General features: G+C 35.7%; 1 non-coding gene across 1 annotated transcript; it reads left to right on the top strand.

The window, feature by feature from the left end:
* Nucleotides 1–5,489: 5,489 nt before the first annotated feature.
* Nucleotides 5,490–5,597, top strand: LOC121205304 (small nucleolar RNA R71). The gene has a single exon (XR_005900388.1). It is a non-coding gene; the product is annotated as a small nucleolar RNA R71 (small nucleolar RNA).
* The last annotated feature ends 633 nt before the right edge of the window (nt 5,598–6,230 follow it).

Below are 6,230 nucleotides of genomic sequence, written 5' to 3'. Positions count from 1 at the left end.
ATCTTCTATAAAAACCAGCATGTCCTAAAAAGCTTCTAATAGCCTTAACCGAACTAGGAGGGGATAATTTTTTGATTGTTTCTATTTTAGATTTGTCCACTTCAATCCCTTTACTGGAAATTTTATGCCCTAATACAATACCTTCTTGAACCATGAAGTGACATTTCTCCCAGTTAAGGACAAGGTTCGTTTCCTCACATCTTATTAAAACTCGTTTTAAATTTTTAAGGTAGAGATGGAAAGAGTTACCGAATACCGAGAAATCATCCATAAATACTTCCGTGATATCTTCCATGAGTTCGTCAAAGATGGCCATCATACAGCACTGAAAAGTGGCAGGAGCATTACATAATCCAAAAGGCACTCTACGATAAGCAAACGTACCAAATGGGCATGTGAATGTTGTTTTTTCTTGATCTTCTGGAGCTATTTGGATCTGGAAGTAACCAGAGAGTCCGTCTAGAAAGCAGTAATACATATGCCCAAATAATCTTTCCAACATTTGGTCAATGAATGGAAAGGGGAAGTGATCTTATCTTGTGGCATCATTCAGTTTCCTGTAGTGTAACACCCCGTACCCGAGACCGTCGCCAGAGTCGAACACGAGGTGTTAATAGACTTAATTCATTACTTAAACAGCTCAAACAATTTATTTTTAAAATTTTCAGTCAAGCTAACAATCTGCGTCATAGTCGCTTAAAAATTCATATCTCGAGTTAAGAAACTCGAAATACAATTCTGTAAATTTTCCCTAAAACTAGACTCATATATCTATTTACTAATTTTTTTATAGAATTTTTGATAGAGCAAATTAGTATAGTTTATTAGTTAAAGTCTCCCCTGTTTCAGAGTTTGACTGCTCTGACCTCTGTGTATTACGAATCAAATATCTCCCTGTACAGAGTTTCAATGACTATAAAGTTTGCTTCTAATAAAACTAGACTCAATAAGAAATCTGTACATATAAATTATGACTTCTAATTATCTTTGAAAAATTTATGGTGAATTTCCAAAGTCATAACAGGGGATCCAGAAATTGCTCTGGCCCTATTTCACAAAAATTTAAACATATCATAAAATATAACTCATATACCTGTTTTGTTCCATCCATATGAAAATAGACTCATAATTATTCAATTACCTATATTATTCATCATCTAATTGTATCTCTACTATTTTTAGTGATTTTTCAAACTCACGGCACTACTGCTGACTGAATCTATTTTATGGTAAATTTTACCTATTTCATGGTTTCCATGGAGTAGCTAGCAATTTAGCATACATAACACCAAATATGATCATGATTAGCCATTCCAATGGCTAATCATTACCAAGCATTTCCATACCACTCAATAACCATATCATCAGACCATATACACAAAATGATTATAATGCTATACATGCCATACTCAAAATATACAAGCCATTATGCCAAGATGGTATACGGATAGTGTGAGCGTGCCTCCGACCGTTTTCGATTTCTGAGCTAGCTTGTCAACACTACAAGGAATGAAAAGGAGGGAGTAAGCATAAATGATTAGTAAGTTCACATGCAAATAGCAAGTAACATAACTATATAAGCAAACATAAAACATCATTTGCATAATCATCACCGAGACATTCATATCACATTTTCATTTATCATCTTACCATATTGTTGTTATATCGAGTTTTCAATGCGATGGTTAAGTACATACCTGTTCAAAGTATTCATTTCACAACACTTACCAATACGTCCCATTCATCTCGAGTATTCCTCCGCTTGAGTAGAATTTTACTCGTTGAACACATTGGAATATAATTCGGATACATGGAAAGTTTGCACATAAGTGCTACATATGTAGCCAAGCTACCATGTAACCCGCCCATAAGTGAACTCGGACTCAACTCAATGAGCTCGGGTGTTCGCATCCATAAGTGAACTCGGACTCAACTCAACTAGCTCAGATGCCTAGTTACATCTCTCGAACTCGGACTCAACTCAACGAGTTCGAACATTTGCATCCATAAGTGAACTTGGACTCAACTCAACGATTTCGGATGCCCAAACATCCTAATGACATGTCATTTGTATCCTAATCTATTCCTAAGGTTCAAACGGGCGTTTTCCTCGATCACACATCTTTGCCATCTTCCACGGAATATCGAAATTGATACTTCAGTGATAGTTCATACTCATCAAGTAATTCACATAATTACATATTATTCAACAATAACCACAAAGCATAATATTTCATGATAATAATCAGCATCATATCATATAAACAACATTAAATTGCTTAAAATGACAATTATGTTACTACATTTACACATGAACTTACCTCGTATGCGAAAATGGCTACTTTTACCATTTCGTCCACAACTTGGTATTTTCCCCATTTTAGCCTGAATTTTAGTTTTCCTTGCTCTATCATTTAAAATATAGTCTAATTAGGACTCACATTATTCAAATTGACCCAAAATCATATTTTGGAAAAATTACAATTTTGCCCTTAAACTTTTGCATATCTACACTTTTGCCCCAAAGCTCGTAAATTAAACTTCAGCCTATTTTCTTATGTTTTATGACATGCTGATCATTTTTCCCTTCTATGGCAACATCAAATTCTCACTCTAACATGTACTTATGACTATTAGGTATTTTTACCGATTAAGCCCTTTTGCTAGTTTTCGCTTAAAACCGAGTAGTACAAGTTGTCTAACATAATTTAAAACCTCATATTATATCATAAAACACCAAAATACACAAATTTCACCTATGGGTATTTTTCCAAATATGAACCCTAGGTTGAATTATTGCTAGCATAAGCTTAATTGAGCAACCGGGACCCTAAAAACGTAAAAATAATTAAAAACGAGGCTAGAACGGACTTACAATCGAGCTTGGAAGCTTGAAAAACCCTAGCCATGGTTTCTCCTTGCTATATTCGGCCATGGGGTTGAAGATGAGCAAAATTGGCTTTTAATTTTGTATTTTAATTCATTTTACCCCTAAATGACCAAAATGCCCTTACTACTAAACTTTCTAAAAATTCCATCCATGTCCAATTTTTGTCCATAGACTTAGAAATTGGTAAAATTTCTATTTAAGACCTCCTAATTAATATTTCAAAACAATTTCATACTAGAAACTTCTAGAATGCAAGTTTTACAAATTATTCGATTTAGTCCCTAATTTCAATTTAAGCACTTTATGCATAAAATTTCTTCACGAAATTTTCACACAATCATGAAATCATATCATAGACCTCAAAATAATCATAAAATAATTATTTCTATCTCATATTTTGTGGTCACGAAACCACTATTCCGACTAGGCCCAAAATCAGGATATTACATGTAGTCAGTGCAAACTCTGCATCCTGTGACTGTCCTTGTTGGGATTAATTCATCCTTCTCGTTGGTCACAACCATCATGCCTCATTTTTTAGGGACAACCTGCACTGGACTTACCTAAGAACTATCAGAAATAGGATAAATAATTCCAGCATCTAGAAGTTTAATTACCTCGGCTTTAACAACTTCCTTCATGTTGGGGTTCAGTCGTCTTTGAGCTTGCACACACGGTTTGTATTCATCTTCCATCAAAATTTTGTGGGTGTAAAAAGAAGGGCTGATTCCTTTAATGTCAAAAAAATTCCAAGATATGGCCTTTTTATGTTCTTTTAATACTTGGATTAATTCCTCTTTCTCCTTGGGTTGCAAGTTAGAAGCAATAATAACTGGTAATGTATAATTATTTCCAAGGAATGCGTATTCCAAGTGGTTTGGTAATTGTTTAAGTTCTAGTTTGGGAGGCTCCTCAATAGAGGGTTTTTGCTTAAGTTCATCGTTTATCTTAATGCCCTCATATTCTACTTGTCTTGAAGAATGCTCATTAGGTTCATCATCTGTCTCCTCTTCTTGAGCTGGATACAATTTCCTAAAAAGAGTCTTGAGTAGAATGATTAATAGAGTCAATAAAATAACATGAATTATCATGTTCCTTAGAGAACTTCATAGCATCATAAATTTTAAAGATAATATCCTCGTCACCTACTCTAAGTACCAATTTACCGTCACCCACATCGATTACAACCCTAGCAGTAGCTAAAAATGGGCGCCCTAAAATTAAGGGTACTTCCACATCTTCATCCATGTCAAGCACAACAAAGTCAACAGGAAATATGAATTTATCTACTTTCACAAGTACATCTTCTATAATACCCCTAGGATATTTAACAGATCTATCGACTAATTGAATACTCATTCTAGTAGGTTTAGGTTCCCCAAGACCAAGTTGTTTGAACATTTTATATGGCATAAAATTAATGCTCGCACCTAAATCAGCTAGTGCTTTCTCAACATTCAAACTACCAATTAAGTAAGGGATAGTAAAACTTCCTGGATCTTTCAGTTTGGTTGGCAGCTTGTTTTGGAGTATGGCTGAGCACTCCTCGTTCAGTTCTACTATAGATAAGTCCTCAAACTTCCTTTTATTTGTTAGAAGCTCCTTCAAAAATTTTGCGTATGTAGGCATTTGCGAGATGGCTTCAACAAAAGGTAAGTTGATATGTAATTGCTTAAAAAGTTCAAGAAATTTACCAAATTGTGCATCAATGCGATCTTTTTTCAATTTTGCTGGGTATAGAACTGGTGGTTTATATTACTTCAGCACTGGTTTGACACTATTTTCGAGTTTTTCTTCCCCCCTTTCTCTTACTACGGCTTCTTGTGTTAGATTCTTTTTAGATTCTGCTAATACTTTCCCACTCCTTAGTGTAACTGCTTTTATATGCTCTTTTGATTTGGTGTTACTTAGTAAACTTCCTAGTGGTCTTTCCGAAATTAGTTTGGACAGCTATCCTATCTGAGTTTCAAGCCCTTGGATCGACGCTTGTTGATTTTTAAGTGCTATCTCGGTGTTCTGGAAACGAGTTTCTGACACTGATATAAACTTTGAGTGCATCTCTTCAAGGTTCAGCTTCTTTTCTTGTTGGTAGGGTGGTTGTTGGTAGCCTGGAGGTGGTCTCTGATTTCCTTGGCCTCCCCATGAGAAATTTGGGTGGTTTCTCCAACCTTCATTGTAAGTGTTACTATATGGATTGGTTTGAGATCGACAATTATTACCCATGCAATTTAACTGCTCGTTATCCATGTTGTGGCCACAAGGTTGGTATTTCGAATTGTATGATCCACCTCCACTTGCTTCGCACTGCATTACTGGGTGAACCTGTGAAGAACTAAGAAAACCATCAATTTTCTTATTCAAGAGTTCTACTTGATTAGAGAGCATGGTGACTAAATCGACGTTATAAACACCGGCTGTTTTAGTTGGTTTTGTCCTCATGACTTGCCACTGATAGTTATTTAGTGACATCTCCTCTATAAACTCATAAGCATCTTCAGGTGTTTTATTATTGATGGTTCCACCAGCAGCTGCGTCAACCATTTGCCAAGTCGAAGGATTCAGGCCATTATGGAACGTTTGAACCTGAAGCCAAAGCGGTAACCCATGGTGAGGGCACCTTCTCAGTAAGTCCTTTGTATCTCTCCCATGCATCGTAAAGAGTTTCTAAGTCCATCTGCACAAACGAAGAGATATCATTACGTAATTTGGCCATTTTAGCTGGCGGGAAATATTTTAATAGAAATTTTTCGGTCATTTGTTCCCAAGTAGTGATTGACCCTCATGGTAATGAGTTCAACCACTGTTTAGCTTTGTTACTCAATGAAAAAAGGAATAACCGAAGACGAATGGCATCATCAGAAACACCATTAATTTTAAATGTATCGCATAGTTCCAAAAAGTTTCCTAAGTGAGCGTTGGGATCCTTATCCTGCAAACCATCAAACTGAACAAATTGCTGTATCATTTGAATAGTGTTAGGTTTTAGTTCAAAAGTATTTGCAACTGCAGCAGGTCTAACTATGCTCGATTCAGTTCCTGTTAAAGAAGGTTTAGCATAATCATACATAGTGCGTGGAGTAGGATTTTGATTAACCGCAATTACAGGAGGTAGCTGATTGTCTTAGTTTTCAGCCATCTCTTTGGTTGGGGGTTGAGTATCGTCCTCTTGCTCGTTCTCTGGGTATCTTAAGCTTCGCCTTATTTCTCTTTGGTTTCTGCAAACTGTGCGATCGATTTCTTCGTCAAAAAGTAGTAGTCCTGACGGGTTTCTTCTAGTCATAAACTATAAAACCTACCAAGAGAAAGAAAAGTAAATTAATAAATAATAATAATAAATAAA

Source organism: Gossypium hirsutum, chromosome A08 (genome assembly GCF_007990345.1).
Source record: "Gossypium hirsutum isolate 1008001.06 chromosome A08, Gossypium_hirsutum_v2.1, whole genome shotgun sequence".
NCBI classification, from domain to species: Eukaryota; Viridiplantae; Streptophyta; class Magnoliopsida; order Malvales; family Malvaceae; genus Gossypium; species Gossypium hirsutum.
Note: the sequence above shows the minus strand (reverse complement) of the source record. Positions and strands in the feature narration are given on the sequence as shown.